Genomic DNA, 17,914 nt, shown 5'->3' with positions numbered 1-17,914 from the left:
ATAAATTTGTTTCGCAAGTGCGAGTAATTGCTTCGATTAAAGATCGTTACGATGTTTATAACCGCGTCCGATACGTAAACCACTTTATCTAAATTTGTTATCTGTATTAATGCTAAACAGGACTCGCATTGAATCCCGTTGAGAGGTGAAAGCAATTTTGATCGATTGACAGTCTTGGCGCCCGCTTGGTCCTTCGGCTCGAAAACCTGATCAGCTATGTGGTCTGCTAGTTGCATGGGTATAATGGATTGTAGCCCAACCCAAACTGATTGTGCGTTCAGAAACAACTTAGCTATACGTGAAAAACGTTGAGTGTAATAATTGACTCCGATTAATGAGCTGTGCTCGATCATCGATTAATTCTTAATCCTATAAGGATATCATTTATTTACAGAGGTATATATATATATCGATTTTTATGCCTCGTTGGGACAATTCAAATTGAACGCAGCAAACACACATCCGATACATGACAATGAGCTTTTATCAGAGTTTCGTCGGCTACTGTTGGAAATAAACAAGCTTTGTACCATCTACAAGTTGCTAAATAATGATCATTGTCGTCACGCTTTTGCCATAGCTAGTAACGAAAAAAAATCTAATGGAGGGATTTTAGTGCAACGTGAGAAGTTGAATTCGAATTGGTGAAGCAAAGAAGAAACGATTGTAAACGCGAAATTTTATTTACTTGGGTAAAGTGTAATTATACAATTGGATTTATTTCGATCTTGAAATTTCTTCGAATAAGTCCATTTGTGATTTCACTTGACGGAACAAATTACTTTCGACTGTCAAGTGACTGTTTAAATAATGCATACTTCGACTTTATGCATTACAATAGATGTTCAGATTCTAAATCTAAAAATCGCTAAATTTTCTTGATTCACGATATCTAAATTATTTAATACATTCGATTAAGGCTGATCGAGATTGTTCGCAAGCTTTATTCAGGACGAAATGACAAGTATTTATCACATGGTAAATTCCGGTGCACTGGCAATAAAAGTCCGTAAAAGAATAAAAGCATTGCGTTAATCTTTCGAACCGTAGAACCAATTTACCGACCCTGTAAAAAGAAACGAGGTGAAAACTTTGGATCACTTGCAAGATATTTTTCCCTCTAATTTCGAAATCAAATGTAGCGTATGTATAACAGATTCTGAACTCAGTCACGCGTGGGAACAGATTTCTTCAATTAAGTCCACCTTTAGGCTACTCGATAATTACAATACGAAAGTTTTAAGGGTCCGGTAAAACGGTTCGAGTTTGAAAAGCCAGTGGCGTTGTCACCTCGTTACGACATAATTCATCCGCAGTGAAACCGAATCCTTGCGAGCTTCAGCACGGATTCCCACATAAATCGGGATCATAGGAAGGAGGTTTGAACCGGTTATTTAACCGTCAGCAGATACAATTACAAGAAGAGGCATGAATATTGAGTCCCGCATGGCTGCGGACGGCTGTTCCGCCTCCCGGTGCCATCGATCCTTCCTCCGTATCGCTTCGCTGACCCGATAAAACAGCGGCTCCTCCGAGTCGATGAGAAAGGATCCTCAGCTTCATCCTGCCCTTCGGCTCTTTGAACTTCCTTCTCTTTTTACGCATCGTTGTAATATGCGCTTGTTGTCCGAGTAATACGTCGATAATATTAAAAAACGCCGTATGGCGTTTATTGTAAAAGTTGTTTTTCATTTCATTTTTTACTCAGCTTTCGCACGGCGTAACGTAATTAATGTCTCACAGCACGCACGACGTTTTCCGTACCTTTGGATACGCGTGATTCATTGGAAACGATCAGCCGATTGCCATGCACGCGCCATCTTGCCTTGGCCAAATTATCGTGATTTCATATTTTCGTTGATTTTATTTTTCTCTTCGCTTATTGAATTTTTAATATTTGATAAAATCTGAGGGCGAAATTATACGCGGTACACTAGCTGGGCAATACCAATTGTCTCGTGAAGGGTAGCTAAATATTCATATGTTTGATAAATTGACAAAATGCGTTACTGGAAAAGTAAAATTCCATTGTAGTTATTACGGTCACTCTACTTTCCAACTTATCTTCTTTCTTTCTTTTACCAAAAGGAACTTTAACCGACTCGGAAAACGATAAGCCAAAAGCTGTGCAAAAGACGATAACGTAATACTCGAAAACTCAATTAACCTTAATCAAGGTATAATTTGGTGCGACTTTACCGCGGTGATTTTTCTGCAATAAATTTACTGATATGAAAATTTATCAATTGGCAAATCGTTGGGGAACATTAATCGATAGCGTAGTGTCTAATATATCATATCTCTAGAACCCTTCTCGACGACGCTTCGACGTGAATAAAAGATACACAGATTATTTACGCACTCAATTTTTTTGCACATTTTTTCGGTCATTTCATTGTAACTTTTGACTTACAGAAACCTTTTATCATCCGTATTGCGAAAAAGTTCGCGGACACTTTTTGCATCCGTCACGGAAAAAGTTTTTCCCGCATACTCTTGAGTGCCGTGTTTTTCAACTTTGAAAACCGATATTTTTCGAATACCGCGTCGATATGGAAAGTTTTGAGACAGGCGTTGACATCAGTCAAGCTTTTCACTACACAGCTGGTAAAAGAGTCTCAAACTTCTTCACCTCAGGACAGAAAATCGAATCCTTCGTGCTCAATTTTCGCGCTGTTATTTACGAACATTGACGAATAACAACTAACACAAATTTTTCTACGCAATAGAGAAACCTGTTCCTGATTTCCTGTGGCAAACTTCTTACGCGACACATCAATTCTGGTTCCTTGTTTCTTCTCGGATTAGGTTTGGTCTGGACACAATTGAATTTCAGCCTGACCTTAACGACCGAGCATCTTTTTCAGGGCTTCGTTCATCGGTCGATTTCTAACGAAGTTTCCCGCTATCCGTAGACAGACCCGACGATACTTCAGGCTTGCATATTTAAATTACTCCGTCTCTGAGTGGTTAATTAATGCATGGGTATGGAAAAAAGTAACGAGCGATTGACCGAAACTAATTATTGCGATATAAAACATTGCGATACTAGGAATACGCAGCGTGAACTTGGCGAGGTTGAAAGCTTCCTAGAGTAGCAAACCACCCTCAACACCGACTCCGCTAATCTGGGCGCGCCATCTTTCTTCAAGATGTTCGTATAGCGATGAATCCAAGCTTCTTAAAGAGGAGGAGAAGAAGAACAGACTGCTGGGCCAAGGGTCGATAGTGCTTGGATGTGCCTATTACACACAGATTCACGTCCTACTCCAACCTGGTTGGCTTGGAAGGAACACAACATTGCAGGCTGCTGGTGTGTATAGGACTTTGTCCTGCAGAGGAAGGGAAGCTTGCTTCGGTGCCTTATGTTTGCAAGTGTGCAGACTTACTAACTATGCGCGAGAATCGAATACACGTACCCCTGACGAGCGGCTGTCTGCGAGTCAACTCATCAAAACTTGGCGGTGTGCTTTTTGCGTGCGAGTGAAAGATTGAAGAAAGTCAGATTGTAATACACGCCTTTACTGCTGTATTACATTTCAAGCGATACGTATTTAAAGATTTTGCATAATACAATGCTGTTATGAGTGATTTACTGAGAAATTTAGCAAATGTGTTTGTTCTAAAACTGAAAATCGGGAAGTCCGGCTTTCGTAGAAACGTTACTTCATAAAGAAATCTTTCGTCGAATCATTCTTTCGTACCTTTATCCCTTGCAGCTTGAATTTTATGTCAATAGAGCCGGTTTTATCATCTCTTGCTGTAATCGTTGCAATTTCAAAGATGAATGAATTTTTAAAACGAAGAAGAAAAATAATTAATGGAAAGTTCGAATTTTTCTATAGGAAAATCGTCATACTTCAAACTATTTCATAGGAATTTTAAAAAACGTTTTGATGAAACCTGAAACATTATATGATGGAAAAATTAATGAGATCCTATGATTTCAAGATATTTTTTATCTTCTGATGCGCCTGTTAATATAACATTATACATTATAATAATTATAATTGTGTCACGTATAATGTTACATCATCCAACGCATCGGAAGATGAAAAATGATGACTGAAATGATATTGAAGCACCAAGAATAAAAAACAGAAGCAAACCATATCAATTGATCTTAGAATGCGCTGGCTTATGGATTATACAGAGTTGACGTGACTCGGCTAATGCATGGGCTTGGCATGACTTGCTTATTACACTTTTACTACATCCGTTCAGCGATGCCTCGAGCAATCAACCCCTCAGGCAGTATACCTGGTTCCTTATTAAACCCACACTTCGGCACTTTCCCGCACATATTTTTGCCTCGAAATATGAAGGAATTGACAATTTTACGGTTTGAAGCTAAATTCAGGTGATTCGTTCGAAATTTGGATGGAAATTGTACGTTGGGAAAATAAAGTAAGCCGAATAACGGTGAAACGAAATATCATCCGTATCTCAAGATGGCGGTGAAGCAATTTCGATGCTTTGTGGTGGAAAATAGAGTTCATCCAGATTAAAGGATGAGCATTAAACCTACTTCTGAACAGCAACTCAGAGGAATTACGAGAATCTTAACAATGACGGACTCGACGCAATTACGAAGTTTTTATGGCTAACTTTATTCTCTTACAAGTAGTATGAAATTTTTTCTTTGACACGTTCAGCTAGCTTATAACTTTGGAGAAAATATTTCTCATCCTTCTCTTCGATGCTGGCCTTTGTATTCGTTTAAGATCGTGAAAAAATCTCAAAGGAGTGCCAAGCGAGCGACATCGTCACGAATTACGCGGGCGTCGCAAGAATTGTCAGAAAGAAAAAGAAAGAAAGCAAGACGATGCGTTTGAAGTACAGCGATTTTAGAGAATCATTTTCACGGGACTTTGATTTTGTGGGAAACAAGGAAAAGAAGTTTACAACGCCACGATATTTCTCTTTATTCTTCTTTCTCTAGATGCAAGTCAGTTACGGAAGTTCGTTCGAGAGTTGGGCGTTAATGGGATGAAATTTGACGGAAAAGAGTCGATTGATAAAAAAGATAGGGGTGCGTCAAAAGACGGTAATTGACAACGATCGTCCTTCTCTTGTCTTGAGGACTTATTGGCTTCGGATGAAAGTGACGAAGAGATTATGCACTAGTGTGCGTGAAAAGGTGAATCGCACACCGAAATTTTCGCTGTCAAGTATTAACGCACTTTAAGCGCAATCCTGTTTCGCACTCGTGAAAGTTTCGCAATACGAAAAGCGGCTTATGCAAGTTTCGTTTCATTATTTTGACTAATCCTCACAGCTATAGCCACCCGTCGCATTCCACCTGGACGAGAAAACTTCGTAAACTGTTTTAAGAAGATTACTCAAGCTTTCTTTACCGTCAATCTTATATCGCTTCGTAAGTTAACTTTCGGTGGTATGCATATTACACCATTCTTGAAGCGAATATTTTTAGGTGAAATACGGGCGACGATTGGGCGAATGATTTGATGATTTTTTTCAATCTATATATACAAAATTCAAACCGAAACGATTCATCCGCATGAATATTTGCGGAATAAATTTTTGCGACTTTATAAAGCTCGAGGATAAAACGACCGTTGAAGTATCTCAGCTTACTGAAGAGGACAGCTTCAGCAAGAATGAAAATGCAGGAAAACAGAAGAAACAGCGAAGGTCCCGGCATCGCGTTTCTGGTAGAATTGCAGAATTTAATCTCGAAGTCTCCGAAGTGGAAGCTCTGGCTTATACAGCTTATATGGCGCAAGCCATCCGCTACGCCATTGTACCAGTGAAGAAATAATCCCGTGATTACGACCCTCGTGAAACAGTGGCGTCAACAACCGAATCGATTTCTGATAACCAATTTTTCACGCAACAAACGGTTCGCCTCTGCGGAATGATCGAAGGCCGATTGCTTTTTGAACAGCCTTTCAAAGTCTCATTGCACACTGAAACATGGAGAGAAATTTCTGGTTACAGTTACCCTAGAGTTCTTAAATATTTTCATTTTTTACGTTCACCGAATAATAAGGTTCCATATAAAAAATGAAAATCAATTTTATAGCTGCAACCGTAAAATCTATCATGTGTCACTGTTCTTTTTGGTCACGCAAACTCGTTTTATACTTTCTCGGATAAGCTATTCCGACAATTTAATTTTGATTCGACAAGAAATTCGTGCTACGGCTTCGTTAAATTGAAACAATGTCATCAATCAACCAAAAAGTTTAACCTTTCATCAACCAGAAAATGTAGCATTGACAATCCATCATCGCACCAAATTCTAACAACTTTTAAATCGTTATTGTATCGACACGCATTTTGCCACAATTTTCGGGTGACTATGAAAAATTGAATTTTTCTCAGTGGCCGAAGTCACTTCACTTCGCTATTGCTTTCACATCGCGAACTGTTCGTACCTAGTCGAGAAAACGTAGCGCTCAAAGTTCCACGACTATGCGCCACCGTTTATCGTCGAAAATTGGTAGACAGTAGACCTAAATTCGATTAAGCCAAGCTATGCCTGCGGCGACTGAAGCATCGGGCTCAAATAATTACTCCGGTACCCGCTATCTCATCAACGTCGAATTTACCCCGAACAATGAGGACCTTTCAAGGGTCGAGCTACTATTTGGAAACTCCATTTCCAGACCCGTACGAACCGGAGGATTTTCCGCCCAATCCCATTTTAGTCTTCTTGCTAGGATTTCTGGATCTTTGCGCTGTGGGTCCGATTCGTTTTTTGGTGTTTCCATGACTGTCCTCGATGTAACGTAATGGATGGTTACAGATGAAAATTACGTTTGGCAAACCGACACTGAGTGGATTATATGTATATCAGGATGGCTCATTTTTTTACTTTTTTTTTCGTAAGGTGCTACTAGAAAAATTTGCGAAAAATGTTGAAAAACGATGTCGTAAAACCTGGAGGAGGTAGGAAAATATTTATAGGTCGCTACCAATTTTGAAATATTATTTTATTTATTTTTATGTGTACACCTTACGGACTTGTATTATATATACATACTTATATTAGTTAATTTTTTTCGTATCATGGACCGATTAATCACTGTTCATCAAAATCAGTAATGAAAACGAAATAGGGACATTAAGGTGATGTGATACTCCGCTTTCGGTAAGAAAAACTGTTGTCCAAATTTCTTCGAGACGATTAATCTTTCGGATGAAAGACGCGAACAGCCAACTGCGAAATTGTTAGGCGCAGTTTGATGTTGCTTGGCGGATGATTAATCGGACCTCGATACGAAAAAAATAAACTAATATGTATATGTAAGTCTGTAAGGTGTACATATAAAAAGATGTAAAAAATATTTCAATAATTGGTAGTGATCTATAAATATTTTTCTACCTCCTCCAGGTTTTAGGATAATTTGTTTTTTTCAATATTAGTCACAAACTTTTTGATCAGCACTTTAAAAAAAAAAGTTTCCAAATGAGCCACTCTAATGTATATCTATCATTCACACTTGCGCAATAGGAATTCATCATAGCTTGGCTAAAGCCATCGTCTCGGAATCTTATATATCATATAAGTTTGTTCAAGATCTAATGATGAGAAGTTGATGTAGCAGTGCACTTAATCGATATTCGAACGCGAAACTAATGAAGAACAATTAGCGTCAATCCAAGTCATTTGGCTGTCGGTTTCTCTTGCTGTGAATTTTTATCGTGCGGTATAAAACTTATCCGGTCCATTTTGCATGCCGTTGAAACGCGTTATGCAACCCAAGACGAATCTGCTGCTGCTGTTTTTCTTTCATCAACTAGGCCAACGAGAGCTTATTACACTTTTCCCACTTCTGTAAATACTGTCAGATGTCAAGGCTTTATTTTTAACCTGCGCGTAAGTATCGTGTAACGAAGTGACGCAATGAACCTCCCGAAACAGTCGTAGATGTTTCTTATTTGTACTATAAAACAGCAGTGTCAACTTTTATCTTTTCCCCCGGTGTTGAAACGTCGATTTTATAAGTTGAACAACCAATACAGTTAGTGCCAAAATCTCAATCGGATATAAAGCTTGTGGGTTTCACCCTTTCGCAAATAAGAAATTCCAAAACTCCGAATCTTGGAAGACCGCGGATCATCAACGACTTCCTACAAGAATTCATTGATTCTAAAGCGACTGAAGTTTCCTAAGCAACAATTTCACAAAGACGGACAAGCTGACAAAGCAAAAAATTACGAAATCCACTGACGCAACTGGTCAAGCAACGAGACATGTCATTCGACGAAAAAGAGGAGCAGACAGCCCGTTGATCCCTGATTCAAAGTCGGGTCCGTACGACGATGAGATCGATGGTATTCGGGGCACGCGTTGCACCGAAGAGCGGCAAAAAGGAAAAGGACGAGACAGTTGAAGAGCTTGTAACGCTGACGCTTCAGTTTCCTGACCTCCTGAAGAACCTGAAATGACAGGTGTGAATGTATCCACCGGCAGACGTGATTTCGAGAACTGTAGCGTAAGCAGTATTATGTTGAATTCGCCAAATATGAGGAGAGAAATGTCGTTTGAAACCAAAAAAAAAAAATTATCGGAACAACAATTTAGGTTATCGGTGTACAGACCATTTGGCGTAACGTTTGATTTCCTGCTTTGCCTATTTATTTGATTTCATCTCGTAGATTTCAGAACAACCTAAAATCGTTACAGTTTGTACGCACGTTAAACAATTTGCGTTATGGGAATACTAATTGCCTAATCGAAAACCAGATCTATGAAAAAAAAAAAATTTTGTATCCAATAGCTAGCTATAACCATCAGCGAGGAATTTAAATGAGTTTCGTGAGATAATAAACGCATTATGTTATGAAAAAATTATACTCTCGGCATGTTAATTATACTTTATTAAATTTGTAGTATGCAAAACTGTAAAGAGAGCGAGTAAGTGCCGCCACATACTTTATCAGATAACAGTGAAATTTGCATGAGAAATCTAGAAAGATTGGGGAAAAAGGTATTGCAAATATCGTCGTGTTTACACAGCTGTTTCAACCTCGTTAGCATCCTTGACATGTGTATAACGTTTGATGCCAGTGATTGAGAACGAGTTTTTTAACCCACACATGCACACTGCACGTTACAACTGCAGTGCTTATACATGCGGACATGCACTACACTCGAGTACCATTGCCGCTACTTAAGCTTATCGCTATGCAAACATATGTTCTTATCAAGGGCGTAACAGAAAAATCACCAGCTTTTGCAACCGCGTTTCAACTAATCTATACTGTACATTCTAGTTTGTGTACGATTGTCGCTAGTTGAGCGGTGAACCGTTGAATTAAACAAATTTCCAAGTAGTATAAACAACAATTCGGATATTACTGCAGGGACTGGCAATGAATATGCGTAAAATGGCTGAAAAATTCGCACATTGAGCATTCATCAAATTAATGTATTCTTCGGATACAAAATTTTTTACGTCAGCAAAAAAATAAAAAGTATTGGAATTATAAAAATTTTGGATATCAGTGTTATATTTCGAATCACTTCGAAATAATGAAAAATCTACTAGATTCGTTCGATTTTTTACTCTACGACGATTCCTTTTATTCAGAAGATTATTCCATTCAATGTGACTGAATTACTTTTTTTTCGTCTTGTTGGCACTGTTGAATATAATTTGACGACACTGCGCCGATATACGTAGCTTATAACCAGCAAATGGCAATATTGAATTGGCCATTTAAACAATACAAAATTTCACATGATACCACAACGCGGTTGTTCTATTTGATGATTGAAAAATACACTCGATGAAAATTGACCCACCAATTTTTTACGGTTTTCAAGCTTGGGTGAGAACCCACAAAATTGAAGATGCGTAGAGTTCACAGGCCAGTCTCATATATTTTGAAATAGAAAAATCATAGCAGTGGTTTTAGAACTAGGTCTGAAATAAACCAGCTTTAATTTTATTGAAAACAACTTTAACTGATATAGCCTGTAATTTTGTTCGACTGAAATGTCATTACAAGTGTGCCTGTCAGCATCAGTATTGATATTTCTTGAAAAAATGGAATGTTAGACTGTTTCATTTATCAATTGCATCTTTGTAGATTCAAGTGGTCATGTCTGAGTAGATATACTTGAATATAAAAATGCAATTATGGAGCCTTACAACACGTATTATAAATTATAATGTGATTTAAATTCTGAATGATTTACATCACGAAATTTTTTTACAGAATGTTGCAAGGTCGTGTTAGATTGATATTTGGAAACTCTACGTACCGAGGTCTGAATAGCTATTTCTTCGCTGCGAGCCGCTAACATATTCTCAAGAATAAAAGACCGAAAAGCCATTCCACACGCAATGATGTCGTTAGGATACCAATTATTCAGTTATGACATGCAATTTTACCGAATTACTACCGGTTCCTGCTACTAATCATATCGGCCTTACAGCCATCATAACACAATCGCCTTAGAAATCACTGCAATATTTACTGCCAGAGCCATTCATGTATGTACGTATACGTTGAATCACTGAAATGGATTATAAACAAAGGGAAAACAAGAGGAAATGGCGGATCCGATATTTTTTATGCATGATCGACGAGTCGACGAAGTGAAAAACGACGGCGATGTTGAATTCTCATTTCCAAATATTTACCCGGCGGGCAAACACGGTTTAATGTTGATATTATGAGTAATCGATGTTTTTGAGCTAAAGGTGATAAAGAGAGTGAATCGAAAGTACGGCGGCCATTTTGAGATGTCATTGGATAAGAAGACGAGGTGGCCGAGAGGTTAAGGCGTTGGACTGCTAATCCAATGTGCTCTGCACGCATGGGTTCGAATCCCATCCTCGTCGAATTCTTTTTTGTTGCTTTATCATTCTCCCAAATTGAAAATACATCATGTCATGGGGCGGGGTTGACGTTTCGAAGACCCCTGATTTCGAATTATTTATTGGTCAAACTTGACGTAAAGAAATCAAACTTTTACGCAACAAGAAAGTTTCGAATAGTCGGAAACGCGACGGCTCAAAGTTCCGAAAATTCAAGTTACGATGGAGGGAAGTTCCGAAAAGTAAACTTTCGGTAGAGCAAAATTCCGAAAAACACAGTTTCGATAGAGTAAAATTCGGAATATCAAGATATACTCACACAGAGAAGTGCACTCAACGAATGGGCGTAAAAAATCAGAAAAACCGAAAATCGGTATGACCAGGATTCCGAACGTAAAAATATCAAAAATTCAAAATAAACAAAGATCAAAGTAGTGAAATTTCACCAAGCTAGAAATTTAAAGAACTGAAAATTTTCGACCATTCAGAATTTCGATGTTTAAAATTTTTTAATTTTCTCACTTTCTCACTTTTGGAACTTGATTTGTTATGCCCTTTCGTCATTTTGTCCTTTCGGAACTTATCGAATTCGGATTTCCAACCGCGCTCCCATTTCACGCTCTTACATTTTCAATTATCATTTCATTTGCTGATTGATGTGTAATAAAAATGAATCTAAAGTACGGCGGCCATTTTGAGATATCATTGTTCGAGAAGACGAGGTGGCCGAGAGGTTAAGGCGTTGGACTGCTAATCCAATGTGCTCTGCACGCGTGGGTTCGAATCCCATCCTCGTCGAATTCGGTTCTTGTCTTTTTTGTCATTCTTCCGAATTAGAAAATGCGTCGTACCATACTTTAACAATTTTAACCTCATTTCATTGGCTGATTAGTTTTACCATTACATCATTTGTTTACATTGCAACGATCTGCAAGTCACGGACCTCAACGTGTCAAGCAGTCGTCGCGTTCTCGAAAATTTCATCGATTTTTCCATATCCTTTTTATTAAATCTGTTTACGGATATATCAATTGTACAGTCTAAATATCGAAAGTTTCCAATTAAAAACAGTGGTCAATTGAAGGTTCAGAAGCTATAACTAATTGTAAAGACAATGAAGTTCAATTTAACTGAAACTGTGTCTTCTTAGTGAGGAAAAAAATGTGTAAAAGCACGTGTTGGCATTAAAAAATCTTCATTATCAATAATTTTGAAGCAATTAGATTATCGTGCAATTTTTTAATGAATCTGGAATGGATTCTCTATAAATTCTCTAATCGGAAGACGAATTTTTCCAACAGTTTTTAGTTCATCAGGGGCTGTAATTGATAAATTTATCCCTCGTTCGAAAAAGTTTTAACATTGTGAAAATTTAGTGCAAGGAATGCTTATGTACTTTGATAATCAAAATGACGCTGGATGCCTTCAAATTCTACAAATAACACAGTTCTGAGTTCGAGGAAGCAGAACAATCCTTGAACAACTAAATTTTCCTCACTTAATTTACCGTTTTAAGATTATTTTTCGCAACAATTACTGGGGGTATTTAAAAACTAATCAATATACCTAATCTTTACTTTTTGAATATTGATCCGAATATTTCATTATTTGATGAATTTTTCCACAAAACGTTACATTGAATACATCTTAAATAATCTTGAATCATACAACTTATAGTAAATTTTATCACAATGACATCAATAGCCCGGCTAGCTCAGTCGGTAGAGCATGAGACTCTTAATCTCAGGGTCGTGGGTTCGAGCCCCACGTTGGGCGAGTTACTTTTTGTCTTTCTTTTTATATTGCATTCGCGCGATCAAGGAGACTTTTGAAACCTGGTGATCAAGATTTGACAAATTTAAATTCATTATAAGAGAGAGATACTTTTCTGTCATGCATCAACTTACGCTCGCTTCATACCAATCCGTCTATAGGTTATTGTATCGCAATCTAGTAGGCATTTTAACGAAAAGGAAAAAACGACTGAACAAAAATGAAACTTACCGTGTACTCGAATTTGCAGGTAGTCGGAATAAAGCTCGTCGCCGTCATTTACCGGTGTGCTTGATTTTTCAAAAATAAACGCCCCCGGGTGGGCTCGAACCACCAACCTTTCGGTTAACAGCCGAACGCGCTAGCCAATTGCGCCACGGAGGCTTCGAGGATGAGCTAGATAGGAATTTATATAATTCTACGTACGATAAATCTCTTGCTCATGCTGTTCCCGATTATAGTAATCTTTAGATTGACGACCTGGCTCTTTTAGGAGTCAGCTAATAACTCGGAAACTCCACCGGACGTGTTGACTATTTATACACATAAATCATACTTTTATGAAATATCGAATTTCAAGGGAAAAATGCTGGCCCTCTGAAGGTTAAAGGAATTTATCGTAATTATGATTTTAAGTTTTCGTGTCAGGCTTCGGAATTATTTGTTCCCTGTCGTACTTCGAAGATCAGTTCGACAGTGAAGACTTATGAAAACCCCAACGGTTTGCGTTGAAAACTTTGCACAGTCGGTTATAAGACCCAGCTAGAAAGTTTCGTGGCATAAAACGCGATCGACCCATTTTCACGATTCAGTAAAAAGTAGATAAATTCAAGGGGATTTCCAGTAATTGGAAGTATCCTCAAGTGAACTGAGTGATTAGTATACCTTTAATAAAAACTCAAAAAATATCCCGCACTTCAGAATCTCGTCAGATTTGCCTTGTTTGCCATTCAGGCTATTTTCCTTATAATTTGCATTGCGAAAATGTTGTTTTTGCTTACCTACGAACCGCCTGGAGGCTGAGTCGACTCGGAGCTTGAGCATCGTTCTTGTTGACGGATTGGTAAAATCAACAATCATTTTCCTTCGATTGCGCTCGGCGGAATCCCTTATACCTCGCTGGAGCGGCGATAGATTGCTTCTACTCTGGGTGGGGCAGCAGTCACGCCTACTTACCTACAACACGAATATACCCAACATCACTCGCTAGCAGCTCAGTAATCATTATTGCGAACACGACTTTCATTTCGGAATGTCTTATCACACAATCTCGAGCATTCAACGGTGGGGGTGACCTTTAGAGATGTAAGATTCATAAGAATCTATCCTAGGGCAGAAGTAAATATTTACATTGATCGAAAATATTCTTAATTTGCAATTTATCGAACAGTATTCGATTTCCTTGTTCCAGAGAAATTGCAATCAAGAGTCATCATTTTTTCGTAATTGACATATCACTCTAGATCACGCCAGGTCATGGTCTCTACAATGTGCAGATTGAGAAAAATCTATCGGTGGTGCTTCTTGGGTTTTATTATTTCTGTTTTAGCCACAATGCAAATATGATTTAATATAACACAATGAATGTATTCACGAATAACTTTGAATACCCGCCCGACTTCATGTCGATTTCTCAGTGGTAATCATCGCCATTAGGGTCTGCCAATTTTCATGTGGACATTAGGAATCTGTGCGCATGGTAGGGATAGTTCGTACACGTGGTTCGGTGAGAGCTCGTGAAGCAACTCTTTGCAGCAATCGGTAAGCAGCTGAATATTGTGTTTCAAATGTATTGTTGCCCTAGCTTATGCCAGGGTCTATCAAAAATTAGTCTTATAGACTCATCAAGTTGTTCCCCTCCACGGAAATCTTTAGTAAAAGGCGAAAGATTTATTCGTATATTGAAGGGAAACCAGAGTACCTATTACCGCAGCTAGGCAGGTTGATATATGTATCGAGACCATATATTTGTTGCGAGAGGCAAAAGCTGCACTCAGCCTCTAGTGGCAGGCAGTAGCATTGTAGCCTGAGTGAGTCGGCTGCCTTACCGTGGTGCCAACAACGATTGCCGTGCCGCGTTTCTGTCATCCGGCATCCTACTTACCGATCGAAGATACCTACGTGGAGTATATGGCCCGTAAAGTTGTGAGATTGCGTCATGCTTGCGAATAGGTTCATTCACGGTCAGTGGAGATATTACGATGGTAGATATACGTGCCTATGTCATAATATGCGAGCACTTGTGTTCGAGAACTGCAGTCCATTAGCTGTGATATTTTCGGGAATAACGACAAAATGAGTTGACAGATTATTCAAAAAATGCAGAAAAATACTGAGCGATAAATTTTCTTGATTAATTTCGTTGAAATTTTATCCAAGTAATCTGCAGTGTTATTACATTTGACTATTTGAATTCAATAATTCTAGATTTATAGTGGTTCATATTCAACTAATTTGAACGAAACTAAAAATAGTCGGAAGCAATCTGATTTTATTTCGAAATCAACTAATCAAGAACCTTGACGTTGAACCAATGTAGCAACATTTTTCGTTTCTCAGAGCGGAATTATAATGGTCAATTCTACTAATAAGGCCCAATTGGACTTAGTAATGCCCCGTACAAGTTAGAAATTCTGTTTATCGTAGTTTATAGTCCCCGTTCTCACGGGGACGCAAAAAAATTCGAGTTATAGACTCATCAAGTCGTTCCTCTCCACGGAAATCTTTAGTAAAAGGCGAAAGATTTATTCGTATATTGAAGAGAAACCAGAGTAATTCACTACGTGAATCGTTCAGGACTAGGCATGATCGAGGTCTTACTTTTAAAGCGAGAAATTATGGGCTCGAAAGTCGCCTGGTGACGATTAATTGAACTAAGCGCAGTTAGCTCACAATCAGTCCCTACTACCTCCTGACGTCACCAGACCGTTACTGCAAACGTTTTCCGCGATCTACACATGTAAATGTTCTGCGGCTGTATATTATGCGCGATATTTTACTTTTTATTTTGCAGCTTCTCAAACGAGATGTACAAAATTTAAAAATGAAAAAATTAATTTTTTGCAGAAACTTATGTGAATGAGTGTATAATGGTCTTAAGAATGTTGCATGAATTATTCTGATTAACTGGTGATTCGCACTATTTTAATTTCTTCGAAAATAAGTCTAACAGAATGCATTAACATAACATTAGTATAACACATTTTGGCCAACAACGAAAAGATATGAAACTCCTCAATACCAAAAAAATTTAACAAGGTAAACTTAACATGAACTGAACATTGAATAAAAATTTAAATTTTCGTTATTATATTCGAAATTTGTGTACTTTGTTACCAAGACTGTCATATGTCTTGAGTTTTGCATGAAAAGTTCACACAACGAATCAATGATTTACAACTCATTTAATTTGTACCGTTGCGGAGTAACCAGAATCTTAATTTTCCTTCCACGTAGACTGCAGAAGACTTGTCAAATAAATTTCTTATTTTATTTGTGCGTTGGAAATTCAATACTGCATTTTCATAAAAATAACCGAAGATACTAATTATTGAACAAGTGCAGAAATCAATTGAATAAGTGCAGAAAGCGTTATAGATACTTGCAGCACTCGTAAAAAGAAGCATCAGAGCCTGAAACTGCACAGTGTTGCACATCTACTTCACTATAAACGGATTGCCAAAAATATGTGGGCTAAATCGAGCGACCTCCTGTACGGACCACCGGATGGATTCACCGATTCCATTAGATTTCCCTCAACTCATAAGCAACGTACAGGAATATAATTTTTCTTTTATTAGCCTTGTTATCGGATCGACGTGGATCTCCTTTGCAAGCATCCAAGATATTTGAAAGCGAAACTCCTGGCGGAGGAAAAATGAAGCCAAGACAGGCAGCTGGACACACCCTTCCTACCCGAGAATTATCTGCGGCTCAGTAACGCCGCTAGTAGCTACCTATCCATTACTTCCTCACCTCAAACCCTCCCCTCGAATACGTGACAACCGAGTTGTAGACATAGACGTAAAAGTTAGGAGAAAATGGATGAACAGCAACGAGGGAATTCTCTTAGAATGCGTCAGCTTCTGTTGTTGTTTTAATGAGGTTGGATTGGCCAGAAATCGATACTCTTTATCAATTTTATTACGAGACACTCGTACGTTGCGTATAATTCATTTAACATATTATCGTATTCTTGAGCTACGAAGATCGCTTCAAAAGTACAATAACAAAGTTTCAACTTTATGGATTTCATCGGATTTTGGAAAACTATCGGCTATCAACTGGCTTCGAATGCACCATAATACACGCTCGCTTGGAAAGCATATTGCCTCGGAAAGGGTGGAGGAACGCTTCTAGCACATGGAAACGGATACAATTGACAATATATTGCAAAGCGTTGGAACGGGGAGCAGCCGGTCAGTGACTCGGTTTTAGTCACGTTCAGCAGACCGTCCCCGTACTCGCATGGCGAAGTATAACGTACGCGTGTATGCGAATGAAAAGCGCTTTGAGGGTGACATAAAAGTTTGAAATTCAATTTCCTACACGCACTTCGTAACTTCGGAATTATGTAACTTTCAACGACCCATGGCCCAGTGCTTTTGAAGGTTTTCCAGAAAACACGCGTTTCGCATCTGTAATAAACATAACTAAAACGATGGTTCGATTTAAACAAAATTCGTCAAAATTACGGGTTTTTGCGGAATTCAAAAATAATCTTAAAATTATTATTCAGAATATGAGAAATAGTTTTGAAGTTATACTTCTTTAGGCGCGTTATGAAAAACATGAGAGTGAAATTTCAAGATGCGCGCGCATCACTGTAACACAAAATTAACGGGATGAAGTTGCCCACTCAACCGAATTCATTAAGTCTCGAAAAAAAGCTAATGTTGGTACGCTTGTCGCCTCTGATCACTGTTTTCATATTTATTTATAATATTTATCCATATGGTTTTAGTTTTTACAGTCACAACACGTGTTTTATTTTCATACAAGTGCGAATTATGTATGTGGCAATAAAATATATTCAGTAGTGATTTAAATCGAATATTTGGATTAATATTATTTACTATTTGTGAATATTAGTGAAAAAATTGTGCTAAAATACTTTTTCAAGTGCTCCAATATAATTGAGGTTAGTTATCCGTATGTATTATTTAATGATGCCAAAGAAGTATAACTTCTCACGCGCGTACATAAGTACACGCACCCATTTTTTTTACAACAGTTTCTTTTATTTGCGACATTGTAATTTTTCCGAGATAATTTATCAAGTGTTGCACCCGAGTAAAACACAACGTTGAAATCGTTTTATAGCTGCCGTGATACGAAAATTA

At 38.0% G+C, this 17,914-nt stretch overlaps 6 non-coding genes across 6 annotated transcripts; 3 read left to right on the top strand and 3 right to left on the bottom strand.

The window, feature by feature from the left end:
• The first annotated feature begins 10,741 nt into the window (after positions 1-10,741).
• Positions 10,742-10,823, top strand: Trnas-gcu. The gene has a single exon. It is a non-coding gene; the product is annotated as a tRNA-Ser (tRNA).
• Positions 10,824-11,515: 692 nt separating this feature from the next.
• On the top strand, positions 11,516-11,597 carry Trnas-gcu. Its single transcript has one exon. It is a non-coding gene; the product is annotated as a tRNA-Ser (tRNA).
• A 905-nt stretch (positions 11,598-12,502) lies between these two features.
• On the top strand, positions 12,503-12,575 carry Trnak-cuu. Its single transcript has one exon. It is a non-coding gene; the product is annotated as a tRNA-Lys (tRNA).
• A 307-nt stretch (positions 12,576-12,882) lies between these two features.
• Trnan-guu lies at positions 12,883-12,956 on the bottom strand. The gene has a single exon. It is a non-coding gene; the product is annotated as a tRNA-Asn (tRNA).
• Positions 12,957-14,369: 1,413 nt separating this feature from the next.
• Positions 14,370-14,493, bottom strand: LOC124181766. Its single transcript, XR_006870571.1, has one exon. It is a non-coding gene; the product is annotated as a U5 spliceosomal RNA (small nuclear RNA).
• Positions 14,494-15,224: 731 nt separating this feature from the next.
• On the bottom strand, positions 15,225-15,347 carry LOC124181764. Its single transcript, XR_006870569.1, has one exon. It is a non-coding gene; the product is annotated as a U5 spliceosomal RNA (small nuclear RNA).
• Between the last annotated feature and the right edge of the window lie 2,567 nt (positions 15,348-17,914).

The sequence above is a fragment of the Neodiprion fabricii genome, chromosome 4 (genome assembly GCF_021155785.1).
Source record: "Neodiprion fabricii isolate iyNeoFabr1 chromosome 4, iyNeoFabr1.1, whole genome shotgun sequence".
NCBI lineage: Eukaryota > Metazoa > Arthropoda > Insecta > Hymenoptera > Diprionidae > Neodiprion > Neodiprion fabricii.
Note: the sequence above shows the minus strand (reverse complement) of the source record. Positions and strands in the feature narration are given on the sequence as shown.